Source organism: Physeter macrocephalus, chromosome 15, assembly GCF_002837175.3.
Source record: "Physeter macrocephalus isolate SW-GA chromosome 15, ASM283717v5, whole genome shotgun sequence".
Lineage (NCBI taxonomy): Eukaryota > Metazoa > Chordata > Mammalia > Artiodactyla > Physeteridae > Physeter > Physeter macrocephalus.
In genome coordinates this window covers 13,514,514-13,528,391 of record NC_041228.1, presented here as the reverse complement: position 1 = coordinate 13,528,391, position 13,878 = coordinate 13,514,514, and positions in this window count along the sequence as shown.

The window sequence follows — 13,878 nt, the reverse complement described above, 5'->3', positions numbered from 1 at the left end:
TTTAAAATATATTAATATTATAAAATATATTAATAATATGTATATACATACAATGTGTATATAACTATGTGTTGCATCATAATTTGCCTGGAGATGGAGGGTGGTCCTTTCCAAAGCAGTTGTCTCGGGAGGCTGTAGACAGATGTCCATAGTGGGCCTGTACTCAGAAAGTATTGGGACCATGTAGTTTGAAGGTTTGTCATTTGGAGGACTATTGAGGAATTAAAGCAAGTGACTCAGCTCAAACCATATGGGATCAAAACAAGACCTGACTCCAGTGATAACAGTAATAATAATAGCTTTTATTTATAGAGTGTTTACCACGTGCCAGGTGCAATTCTAAGTGCTTTCTGTCAATTAACTCATTTCATCCTCGTAACAGCCCTAAGTTCTAAGTACTGTTATCACCATCCCCATCTTACAGATAAAGAACATGAGGCACAGAGAAGTTGACCAACTTGCTCCAAGGTCACCCAGGTAATAAAAGGCAGAGCTGTGATTTGAACCCAGGCAATGAGGCACCGCCACAGGCTGGGAGGTTAACTGCTGGGTTAATATACCAGTGGTGGGTCTGCCTTTCTTGTGGGTCTCATAAGCAGGCACTGAAGGTTAAGCACAAAGAAGCATTTGTTCATTTATTTAAGGAACATTTTGGAGTGTCTTGACAGTTTGTTAGACACTGTGCTAGGTGAGCCGGGTTGGAAAGAGAAATTAAAAAAAGGTCCCTGTCTTAAACTGTATCACTGCTCAGTATCACTGTATCACTGGTCCTCTTTCTATGGGTGGGGATACATCCCTCCTCCTTGAAGTGAGGCTGGGTCAAGTGACATGTTCTGGCCAATAAAATGTGAGCAGATGGGTGTCACTTCCTGGTGGAAGCTTTAAGGGTCCCATATGCTCTTCCCTCAGCTGCTGTGGGCAGAGGGTTCCAGATGGTGGCTGCTTCTGCATCCTGGGTCCCAGGATGAGGAGGGCAGTGCTGAGCAGAGGACCCACGGCAGATGGGCGTGTAGTGCAAGTGAGAATTAAACCTGGAGCAGGGTGCTCCATGAATGAATTTTCGTGGGTCCATAATTGGGACAGATATTTAACTTCCTGAAGTGATGGCATGTATTGAAAACCACATGTGTGTCCTCAATGCTGTCACCTTTATATAAGACCAGGATGCCTTTGATTGTAATGCCGCCTCTGTACACAATTGGGTGACACCTCAAAGTAGGGAAAAGCTATCTTTTCCTTAAAAGGCAGGTTTCTCAAACTCATGAAATATATCCCCAAAACTTCACAGAACCAGGTCCTTGGGAATGACTAAATATAGTTAATGTTTCTTTAGCTTGGAACTTCCTCTCCCGCCCCACCCCATGTATGCATGCCATTAAAAATAATGCATTGGGAAATTATCCCAGCATTTACCCTTCAGAGACATAATAATGATAGCTGCTGCTGCTTTTTTTTTTTCTTTTTTCTTTTTTTTTTTTTTTTTTTTTTTTTTGGTGCCGTTTTGCTTTGTGCCAGACCTTTCACAGTCAAGAGTATTGAATCTTCATGGTCATTCCGGGAAAACTAAAGATGATTCTGCCCATTTTACGGATGAGGAAACTGAGGCCTCAGAAATGCAAGGTACCTTGCCCGAGGTCATGCAGCTGGTGAGTCGTGGGGCAGGGATTTGAACCTGTCGCACCTGACTTCAGCAATCCTGCAGTCATTAGAAGCCAGCACAGGACACAGAGTAACCTGAGCTCCCACTTCAAATCAGATCCCCCACCCCCCACCCGGCTTATTTGCAAACATCTGAAGTCAGCTGCCTAGGGGAAGGTCCAGATGGCCTGGGAGAGCAGTTCTGTGCCTTTACAATCAGGCAGGCTGAGTGTTTGCAGGCAGCTAGCTGATCTGCAAGGACATTCTGGCTCCAGATCTGGACACAGACCCTCAGAGGCAGGGTTGGGCTGAGCAGGCCAGAGTTGGAAGATGCTCTTTTGAGTGGGGGCTGGCCTGTTACTGTGTTGGCCACCGTGTCTCCGTAGCATCTTAACAGAATCTGGCGTGCAGCAGGTGCTCGGTAAATACTTGTTCGTCCTGTGGTGGCCACAGCTAACGAGCTCAGCCTTATAAATGTCCGTTAACAGATTCATTCAACAAGTAGGAAACACTCACGTGGCCCTGCTCTTGGCATTGGGAACAAAGTTCGTGCTCTGATGGCACTTAAATCTAGAGGGGGTGGGAGTTAGAGTATGTTAGGAAGTAATTTGCACTATGGAGAAAAATAAAACAGAGAGACGGCTTAGAGGGGCAGGTGTTCAGAGACAGGAGTGAAGGTGGGGAATGAATCGGCCAGTAGCTGGGGGAAGACCGCAGGCAGAGAGCCCAGGAGATGCCCAGAGCAGGCATGAGGAGGTTGGATGAGGCAGCGTCGCAGTGGCTCAGCGGAGGAGGGTTTGATGAAGGGGCCATGGACAGAGGTTTGGCAGGTTAAGAACCAACATGGAGCATCGTGCAGGCCCAGCCCCGGCAAGGGGGGCGGAGGAGGGGCCGCTCGGCAGGGCTGTAGTGTGGTGGGGCCCAGGCTCTGCCCCGTGGAGGGGCTCCCGGAATTTCTACCCCGAACACTTCCTCTTTCCGCCCTCTAACCTCCTGCTGGTGCCTCCCATTGGCTGAACTCAGCTCACAGCCGGTGCATCGGGGGTGGTGGATGGAGCCCGTAGGCTTGCTTGGTACAGAGTGGAGTGGAGAAGGGTAGGCTCCGGACTGGAGCTGTGGGGAGAGGGCAGCAGAATAAACCAGAGAGTGGGGAGGTTCACGTGGCTGGAGAGGAACGAGCAGGTGAGGGGACATGGGGGTCCACACCACGGGCAGCCTTCGGGCTCTGTTTGGGAGGAAGTGGGAAGCCAGTGGAGGATCGGAGCAGATGAGCTTAAATAGCAACGCTACCATCACGATAATGTCTCTGTGGTGGGTGTGGACAGAGGCCCCTTACGATGAGTGCTGGGGCCCCAGAGCTGACCCCCGGGAGAAACCGGTCCTCCTCCAAACCCCTGGGTGAGGCATTTGCCTGGTCTACGTGCTGTGTGCCTGCCAGTGCGTAAAGGACAGGAAAGAGAAAGGAGCAGTGCGTCTCGAAAGAGGATATTCTGGAGCTCTTGATAATCAGATCCCATTGTAAAGGCATGCTTTGAGTTACAGCATTGAAATCTTTGTTCCAGTGGAAAACTTTTACAGACTGTCCCTGGTGAGCCCGGAATCCTGTTTGGATCTCAGAAGGCCTTAAAATAGTGTGGGATGCTGGTAGACAGACTCTGAAGGGACAAAGGTCGTGTGCTTACTGCACTGGCCACACCTTGGTGGGACAGCCCTGGCCACTCCTGCCGCTCCCAGAGCTGGGCGCACGGAGCCCTTCTCGTCTGGTTGAGTTCCCCGAAGTGGCCCTGCCCACGTGGGAGGCTGGTCCAGCCCAGCCAGGCATGAAGCGTTGCCTGGCGTCTTCTCAGGCCAAAGTGCAGCCAAGTCCCTCTTGGTCGGCTGGTTCTCACAGGATGCCCAGGGGCGGGAGGGCATGCTTGTGGGTCTCGGGTCCATCTCGAGTGGGATACTGAGTGAGGAGGGAGGAACAGCTTCTTCTTCTGTCCAGTTCTACCCCTGTGGCCAAGTAGACCAGAAACCCTTTGCTGGCAGGAATCCTCTTTCTCATCTTTTTTATCCCCCAAAGCTTGCCCCGGGAATGGATGGTTTGGGGCCAAGTGTTTAATGTCCTTGAGTCTCAGTCTACCCTCCTGTAAAATGGGGATGATATCCATCTAGGGCTGTTGGGAGTGAGGCAAGGTGCTTGGCACATAGTACATGCTCAGTGAATTTCCTCTCAACTCAGAATTCTATCTTTATCCATCTCTCCGTGGCCAGGAGGAAGGGAAACAGATACTGCTGGCCCCATTTGATAGGTGGTCAGATGAGAAGGCAAGAGACTGGACACCATGCCTGAAGTGGGATCCATGTAGAATCCAGGTCTTGACCCCAGGCCCTGTGTGCTCCTTATCACAGCAACATTTTTGTACCCCATCATCTGACCAAGGAGATGTACACCTGCATTTTTATTTGCAAAGGGACTTTAGTGCATTAAAAAAAATTTTTGTATTATCTTTTATTAGTCTTCTTTTTTATTACTTAGAAAACTATTTTATTTATTTATTATTTTATTTATTTATTATTTTATTTTTATTTTTTTGGCTGCGTTGGGTGTTAGTGGCGGCACACAGTCTTCTCGCGAGTTGTGGCGCGCAGGTTTTCTCTCTCGAGTTGTGGCGCGCAGCGTTCCAGAGCGCGTGGGCTCTGTAGGTTGTGGCACGCAGGCCCTCTCGTTGAGGCACGCGGGCTCAGTAGTTGTGGCGCACGGGCTTAGTTGCCCCGTGGCCTGTGGGATCTTGGTTCCCTGACCAGGGATCGAACCCTGGTCCCCTGCATTGGAAGGCGGATTCTTTACCACTGGACCACCAGGGATGTCCCCTATTTATTATTTTTTAAGGTGTATGGATATATTAATAATATGTATATACATACAATGTGTATATAACTATGTGTTGCATCATAATTTGCCTGGAGATGGAGGGTGGTCCTTTCCAAAGCAGTTGTCTCGGGAGGCTGTAGACAGATGTCCATAGTGGGCCTGTACTCAGAAAGTATTGGGACCATGTAGTTTGAAGGTTTGTCATTTGGAGGACTATTGAGGAATTAAAGCAAGTGACTCAGCTCAAACCATATGGGATCAAAACAAGACCTGACTCCAGTGATAACAGTAATAATAATAGCTTTTATTTATAGAGTGTTTACCACGTGCCAGGTGCAATTCTAAGTGCTTTCTGTCAATTAACTCATTTCATCCTCGTAACAGCCCTAAGTTCTAAGTACTGTTATCACCATCCCCATCTTACAGATAAAGAACATGAGGCACAGAGAAGTTGACCAACTTGCTCCAAGGTCACCCAGGTAATAAAAGGCAGAGCTGTGATTTGAACCCAGGCAATGAGGCACCGCCACAGGCTGGGAGGTTAACTGCTGGGTTAATATACCAGTGGTGGGTCTGCCTTTCTTGTGGGTCTCATAAGCAGGCACTGAAGGTTAAGCACAAAGAAGCATTTGTTCATTTATTTAAGGAACATTTTGGAGTGTCTTGACAGTTTGTTAGACACTGTGCTAGGTGAGCCGGGTTGGAAAGAGAAATTAAAAAAAGGTCCCTGTCTTAAACTGTATCACTGCTCAGTATCACTGTATCACTGGTCCTCTTTCTATGGGTGGGGATACATCCCTCCTCCTTGAAGTGAGGCTGGGTCAAGTGACATGTTCTGGCCAATAAAATGTGAGCAGATGGGTGTCACTTCCTGGTGGAAGCTTTAAGGGTCCCATATGCTCTTCCCTCAGCTGCTGTGGGCAGAGGGTTCCAGATGGTGGCTGCTTCTGCATCCTGGGTCCCAGGATGAGGAGGGCAGTGCTGAGCAGAGGACCCACGGCAGATGGGCGTGTAGTGCAAGTGAGAATTAAACCTGGAGCAGGGTGCTCCATGAATGAATTTTCGTGGGTCCATAATTGGGACAGATATTTAACTTCCTGAAGTGATGGCATGTATTGAAAACCACATGTGTGTCCTCAATGCTGTCACCTTTATATAAGACCAGGATGCCTTTGATTGTAATGCCGCCTCTGTACACAATTGGGTGACACCTCAAAGTAGGGAAAAGCTATCTTTTCCTTAAAAGGCAGGTTTCTCAAACTCATGAAATATATCCCCAAAACTTCACAGAACCAGGTCCTTGGGAATGACTAAATATAGTTAATGTTTCTTTAGCTTGGAACTTCCTCTCCCGCCCCACCCCATGTATGCATGCCATTAAAAATAATGCATTGGGAAATTATCCCAGCATTTACCCTTCAGAGACATAATAATGATAGCTGCTGCTGCTTTTTTTTTTTCTTTTTTCTTTTTTTTTTTTTTTTTTTTTTTTTTGGTGCCGTTTTGCTTTGTGCCAGACCTTTCACAGTCAAGAGTATTGAATCTTCATGGTCATTCCGGGAAAACTAAAGATGATTCTGCCCATTTTACGGATGAGGAAACTGAGGCCTCAGAAATGCAAGGTACCTTGCCCGAGGTCATGCAGCTGGTGAGTCGTGGGGCAGGGATTTGAACCTGTCGCACCTGACTTCAGCAATCCTGCAGTCATTAGAAGCCAGCACAGGACACAGAGTAACCTGAGCTCCCACTTCAAATCAGATCCCCCACCCCCCACCCGGCTTATTTGCAAACATCTGAAGTCAGCTGCCTAGGGGAAGGTCCAGATGGCCTGGGAGAGCAGTTCTGTGCCTTTACAATCAGGCAGGCTGAGTGTTTGCAGGCAGCTAGCTGATCTGCAAGGACATTCTGGCTCCAGATCTGGACACAGACCCTCAGAGGCAGGGTTGGGCTGAGCAGGCCAGAGTTGGAAGATGCTCTTTTGAGTGGGGGCTGGCCTGTTACTGTGTTGGCCACCGTGTCTCCGTAGCATCTTAACAGAATCTGGCGTGCAGCAGGTGCTCGGTAAATACTTGTTCGTCCTGTGGTGGCCACAGCTAACGAGCTCAGCCTTATAAATGTCCGTTAACAGATTCATTCAACAAGTAGGAAACACTCACGTGGCCCTGCTCTTGGCATTGGGAACAAAGTTCGTGCTCTGATGGCACTTAAATCTAGAGGGGGTGGGAGTTAGAGTATGTTAGGAAGTAATTTGCACTATGGAGAAAAATAAAACAGAGAGACGGCTTAGAGGGGCAGGTGTTCAGAGACAGGAGTGAAGGTGGGGAATGAATCGGCCAGTAGCTGGGGGAAGACCGCAGGCAGAGAGCCCAGGAGATGCCCAGAGCAGGCATGAGGAGGTTGGATGAGGCAGCGTCGCAGTGGCTCAGCGGAGGAGGGTTTGATGAAGGGGCCATGGACAGAGGTTTGGCAGGTTAAGAACCAACATGGAGCATCGTGCAGGCCCAGCCCCGGCAAGGGGGGCGGAGGAGGGGCCGCTCGGCAGGGCTGTAGTGTGGTGGGGCCCAGGCTCTGCCCCGTGGAGGGGCTCCCGGAATTTCTACCCCGAACACTTCCTCTTTCCGCCCTCTAACCTCCTGCTGGTGCCTCCCATTGGCTGAACTCAGCTCACAGCCGGTGCATCGGGGGTGGTGGATGGAGCCCGTAGGCTTGCTTGGTACAGAGTGGAGTGGAGAAGGGTAGGCTCCGGACTGGAGCTGTGGGGAGAGGGCAGCAGAATAAACCAGAGAGTGGGGAGGTTCACGTGGCTGGAGAGGAACGAGCAGGTGAGGGGACATGGGGGTCCACACCACGGGCAGCCTTCGGGCTCTGTTTGGGAGGAAGTGGGAAGCCAGTGGAGGATCGGAGCAGATGAGCTTAAATAGCAACGCTACCATCACGATAATGTCTCTGTGGTGGGTGTGGACAGAGGCCCCTTACGATGAGTGCTGGGGCCCCAGAGCTGACCCCCGGGAGAAACCGGTCCTCCTCCAAACCCCTGGGTGAGGCATTTGCCTGGTCTACGTGCTGTGTGCCTGCCAGTGCGTAAAGGACAGGAAAGAGAAAGGAGCAGTGCGTCTCGAAAGAGGATATTCTGGAGCTCTTGATAATCAGATCCCATTGTAAAGGCATGCTTTGAGTTACAGCATTGAAATCTTTGTTCCAGTGGAAAACTTTTACAGACTGTCCCTGGTGAGCCCGGAATCCTGTTTGGATCTCAGAAGGCCTTAAAATAGTGTGGGATGCTGGTAGACAGACTCTGAAGGGACAAAGGTCGTGTGCTTACTGCACTGGCCACACCTTGGTGGGACAGCCCTGGCCACTCCTGCCGCTCCCAGAGCTGGGCGCACGGAGCCCTTCTCGTCTGGTTGAGTTCCCCGAAGTGGCCCTGCCCACGTGGGAGGCTGGTCCAGCCCAGCCAGGCATGAAGCGTTGCCTGGCGTCTTCTCAGGCCAAAGTGCAGCCAAGTCCCTCTTGGTCGGCTGGTTCTCACAGGATGCCCAGGGGCGGGAGGGCATGCTTGTGGGTCTCGGGTCCATCTCGAGTGGGATACTGAGTGAGGAGGGAGGAACAGCTTCTTCTTCTGTCCAGTTCTACCCCTGTGGCCAAGTAGACCAGAAACCCTTTGCTGGCAGGAATCCTCTTTCTCATCTTTTTTATCCCCCAAAGCTTGCCCCGGGAATGGATGGTTTGGGGCCAAGTGTTTAATGTCCTTGAGTCTCAGTCTACCCTCCTGTAAAATGGGGATGATATCCATCTAGGGCTGTTGGGAGTGAGGCAAGGTGCTTGGCACATAGTACATGCTCAGTGAATTTCCTCTCAACTCAGAATTCTATCTTTATCCATCTCTCCGTGGCCAGGAGGAAGGGAAACAGATACTGCTGGCCCCATTTGATAGGTGGTCAGATGAGAAGGCAAGAGACTGGACACCATGCCTGAAGTGGGATCCATGTAGAATCCAGGTCTTGACCCCAGGCCCTGTGTGCTCCTTATCACAGCAACATTTTTGTACCCCATCATCTGACCAAGGAGATGTACACCTGCATTTTTATTTGCAAAGGGACTTTAGTGCATTAAAAAAAATTTTTGTATTATCTTTTATTAGTCTTCTTTTTTATTACTTAGAAAACTATTTTATTTATTTATTATTTTATTTATTTATTATTTTATTTTTATTTTTTTGGCTGCGTTGGGTGTTAGTGGCGGCACACAGTCTTCTCGCGAGTTGTGGCGCGCAGGTTTTCTCTCTCGAGTTGTGGCGCGCAGCGTTCCAGAGCGCGTGGGCTCTGTAGGTTGTGGCACGCAGGCCCTCTCGTTGAGGCACGCGGGCTCAGTAGTTGTGGCGCACGGGCTTAGTTGCCCCGTGGCCTGTGGGATCTTGGTTCCCTGACCAGGGATCGAACCCTGGTCCCCTGCATTGGAAGGCGGATTCTTTACCACTGGACCACCAGGGATGTCCCCTATTTATTATTTTTTAAGGTGTATGGTTTATGTTTACATCCTTGGCATTTTATGTCTTTCCTATGACCTTTGATCCATTTTGGGTTTTTAAGACAAAAGCTGGAAAACTGTTTTGCTCTTTGATGGGACGTCACACTGAATTTGTTAAGGCCCCAGTTCCGGGCAGCAATTCTTGACTCTTCATGGAAAGGCCATATCTCTGAGTCACAGTGTGCTGCTCCCAGACCCAGCTCCCTGGAAGGTCATCTATGCGGGGCCCAGCTGGGTCCACAGGAACTGGTGTGCATGAGCCCTCCCTCTCGCTTCCGAAAAGACCTGGTTCATCCCCCAGTTGATGAATCGATCGTAGAGCATTGGCATCTTGACCCAGCTTGGCCACCAGTCCTTCACTGGATACCGAGGGGAATTGGACTAAGTGGCCTCCACGGGTCTGCCCCATTCCAGACGTCCTAGATTCACCACTGGACAGCAAGTAGGGCTCAAGGGCCAGGTCAGAATCCTTTCTCTGGAACCTTCTGTCATATCATCCAACACGCCCTCAGGTGAGAGCGCCACCTTCCTGGTCTGCAGAAGCCACAGGCAGGACCCTGCTACCACTCAGGTTGCTGTGAGGATGAAAACAGGTGATGTGGTTGGAAGAGGTTTCTAAGGGGCCAGGTATTCATCAAGCAAACACTTCGTGAGTGGTGCTTGCTTTTTATACGAGGTCGGAATTGCTCATCTTCCTGGGCAGAGTCAGAGATCCTCACGCGGAACTTGGGACAGATTCCTTGAGAGAAGCCCCTTTCTTTCCAGAGTGCAGCCTCAAGGGCCATGCCTTCTGAAGCTGCTAAATCCGGGCCGGGGACTCTTGGTCCCCCGCCCGGGGGGACCAAGGGGGCATCATACTCTTATTCAGAGTATGATCTTGAGTTTTCAGGGACTAGAGGGACCCTCAGGGCTTTTGAGCAGACACTCCCCAAGACAATCGGCTTGTCTCTTTGGTGGACTGGGTGGGGTGAAGAGGAGAGGGAGAAGGTAGAGAGGAAGAGGAGGTCTAGATGCATTTGACATCCTAGACCAGCTGTGTCCTGGGAGGGAGAGCAATGAGGTGACAAAGATGTTATTTGAGTCTAGAAATTGAAGAGCGCTAGCCCTTGACCCTGAGCACACATGTAGCTGACTCAACCTTGCCATCCTCCATCTGCCAGAGGAGGTTATACAAGTGACATGACCCAGCACACTCTGGAAGCTGGCCGGAGCATAAATAATACATCAGATATGCAGATGAACGGCCCAGGGTGTCTCTGGTCTGGGGGAGAATTCTTAGTAGACCTGAGATATTTGCGGAATGGAATGTTCCATTTCCCACCCAGTCCACAGCCTCAAGGCATGGCACAGAGTCGTGAGTGCGAGAGAGCTTTCCAATGTGGACGTCTCTCCAGCACCAGTGGTTTTCTGTCCTGAACAGGACTTGAGGAAAGGTCATTCCTGTTTGTCAAAGCTTCACCTTCCCATCTAACCTGAGGTTCTGAAAGATCCTGTTCTCCCTGGGGGCCCAGGTAGGCCTCTCCCACCCCTGTCAACCTTGGGGCCAGGAGTGGTCCTTTATCAGAGATGTCCACCCACCTGGGACCCTTTGCCAAGTACACATCCCGGACCCCACTCAGGGCTGGAAGGTGTGTTTTAAAGGCTCTTCAGGTGATTGAAGCTTTAAAAGCCACTGAACTAACCAGTCATAAAAGCGAACACAGTAACCGCTGTCAAAATACCAACAGAATGTAAAGAAAGGACATTTGCGTTCTCCTCCACTTGCACCGTGAGACCCAGTTCTGTGGTCTGCTTGGTGTGACTTCGAGGCCTCGGCCGGCATCCGTGCTGCCTTTAGTCTTTCCCTCCCTCTAACCAGACCCCGGAGTCTACTGTCCTCAGGTCTCCCTGGAGCGCTTACCTGTGTGGGGCTCCTTTCTGAGCGAGGTCCTTTTCTCTCTGCCTGTCTCTCCAAGGAACAGAAGAAACTTGGAGGCCTTGGCCACGTGCCACCTTCCAGATGTGAAACCTTCCCTGGCGACTCTAGCCACAGCTGAGCTTTCCCCTTCTGGAACGGTCCTGATTCTTAGCCTTGCAGTCTCGCTCTGGGCTTCCTCGGTCTGCGTTCCACAGCTTGAGCCGATGTGATGTGTAGCACCTACAGAGCCTGGCCCGTGGCCGAGGGGCAGCCCAGGATCTGAAGACAGTTCATAGAAGAGGAATCTCTTCGAACGGCACCTGAACATAAGCTCATCTACCGCGTCATAAAAAGGGAAATGTAAATGAAAAATGCCACTTTTTCCTATGAAGATCGCATAATGCGCAAGTTGGTCATGTCCGAGATAGCGGACAGAGCTGCCGAGCAGCAGCCCCGCGTGCGTCCGTTGCCGGAGGGAATCGCGTGGGTCCAGCCCCGTCGGGCGCCACTTTGGCGTTCCTTATCCAAACTGCGCATGCGCGTGGTCCTTGACCCAGCAGCCTCACGTGGGGATGCTTTTCCTGGAGATGTGCCTGCAGATATTTGTGTGAAACGAACAGTGCACACGATTATTCACGGTATGTGTAGAGGAGCATTTATGTGGACTCTCTATATAGAGGACTAAATGTAAATCAAATGTCTGTGAGTCGGAGACTAGTTCCTTCGGTGAACGCTAGCCCTGGCACAGTGGACCAGGTGTGGAAGAGTGAGGAAGTGCGGTGTGCGCGACGCGGGCAGATCTTGGGATGTGTTGTTGAGAAAAAAAGCAAGAAGCAGAACAGTGAACTGTGTAAAACGTGTGCGTGTGTGGCAGGGTTGTAAGAGTTTGTATTTGCCCCGATTCTGTAAGGAGGCCCCAGAAACTAACACAAGTGAAAGCCTGTGAGTGTTGAGGGGGGAGGATGGGCAGAGAGGGAGAGGGGCACGCAGGTGACTTTTGACTGTGGATCTTTGGGCATCATTTGAATTTTGAACCATATTGAGTGTATCATCTATCATACATTTTATTTTAAAAATTCATGACCTCGTTAAGGTGAGACTGGGGTTATGGGTTTTGGGGAGGAAGACCACAGAGGTGAAAGTGCCATTTCTTATCCATTCACATCAAGGGTATGTACTATCAGCACAGCTTATACAAATCCCAATGGAGGGACATTTACAAAATACTTGACCAATATTCTTTAAAACTGGCAAGGTCACCAAAAATAAGGAAAGTCTGAGAAAGTGCCACAGCCAAGAGGAGCCTAAGAAGAGAGGGCTAAATGTAATATGGGGTCCTGGATGGGATCCTTGAACAGAAGATGAATATTAGGAAAAGACTAAGAAAATCCGAATCAAGGGCAGACTTCCATTCACAATATTGTCTCAGTATTGGTTCACTGTATGGAATGGATCATCTAATACTAATGTGAGATGGCAGTAGGGGTGGAGATATATGATAATATAATTTGGTGTGAAGTATATGAGAACTCTCTGTGCTATACTCAGATTTTTCCATAAAATCTAAAACCGTGCTAAAAACTCAAGTTTATCTAAAAATAAGCAGAAAAACAATCATGGCCTCATTTGCTTCTCTCGATACCCTATGAGTCATTTCTACCTTACAGATGAGAGGACTGAGGTTCAGAGAGGTTATGTAATGTGCCCAGGTGCCCATAGCTGGGACGTGGTGGTAGGAACCCAGGTGTGGCCCAGCCTGGCAGGGGAGGTGGTGCCAGGCGAGCGTGGAAGGGACCTCTGGGATGTTGTTGGGACACAAGAAAGGGGAGCTAAGTCCTAGCCCAGTGTGTGGATGTGGGCCATCTTGTAGGGAGCTGGGGTTGCAGGTACAGCCGGGGGTCTGATCCCAGGGGTCCCCACGAGTGCTCTCATCACATAAAAATTGTCACTATGTGAAGTGATTGAGGTGTTAACCAGCATCTTATGGTAATCATTTTACAATATATACATGTATCAGATCATCACGTTGTCAACTTAAAACGTACCATTTTCTGTTCATTTTCTTAGGCTTCAGAAGACCTTTACCTTCTCAAGAGTCTGTAGTGGGGTCAGGGCGGTTTGGGGATGGACCCAGATAAACCATGAGTGAAAAAGCTCCCGGGGTCTTCCGAGGCTGGCATCCTTTGAGTCCCTGAGGATAAGGCAGAACTTGCCCCCTCGCCTGGCTTTTAGAACAGGGTGTTCCCAGGAGGCGGAAAGATGGGTTTTCAATCAGATAAAGGTAGGGTCCTGCAGAAACTTCCAGGGCCCTGTGGTCCCCAAGAGGTACGGTCATCACACTCTGGGCCACACCGGTGAGGTAATGGGGGGGTAGAAGCAGAAACAGGGCAACTTACAAATAGGAGAAAGGAGACTGTGTGTGCTTGTGTGTGGCGGCACGTGCGTGTGCGTGCTGGCGCGTGGGGCTTGCATGGCCTTGTGGCTGCCGTGAGGGCTTGGAAACGTCTTCTTTTTTTTTTTTTTTAATTTATTTTTATTTTATTTATTTTTGGCTGTGTTGGGTCTTCGTTGCTGCGTGCGGGCTTTCTGTAGTTGCGGTGAGCAGGGGCTACTCTTCATTGTGGTGTGTGGGCTTCTCATTGCAGTGGCTTCTCTTTGTTGCAGAATATGGGCTCTAGGTGCGTGGGCTTCAGTAGTTGTGGCATGTGGGCTCAGTAGTTGTGGCTCGTGGGCTGTAGAGCGCAGGCTCAGTAGTTGTGGTGCACAGGCTTAGTTTTTCCACGGCATGTGGGATCTTCCTGGACCAGGGATCAAACCTGTGTCCCCTGCATTGGCAGGCAGATTCTTAACCACTGCGCCATCAGGGAAGTCCTATGTAGTTCTTATTTTCAAAGAAATCAGTAGTAGGGTCAATTTCCAGTGTCTTAGAGCTGGTTACTAACATGTTATTGTACTACTT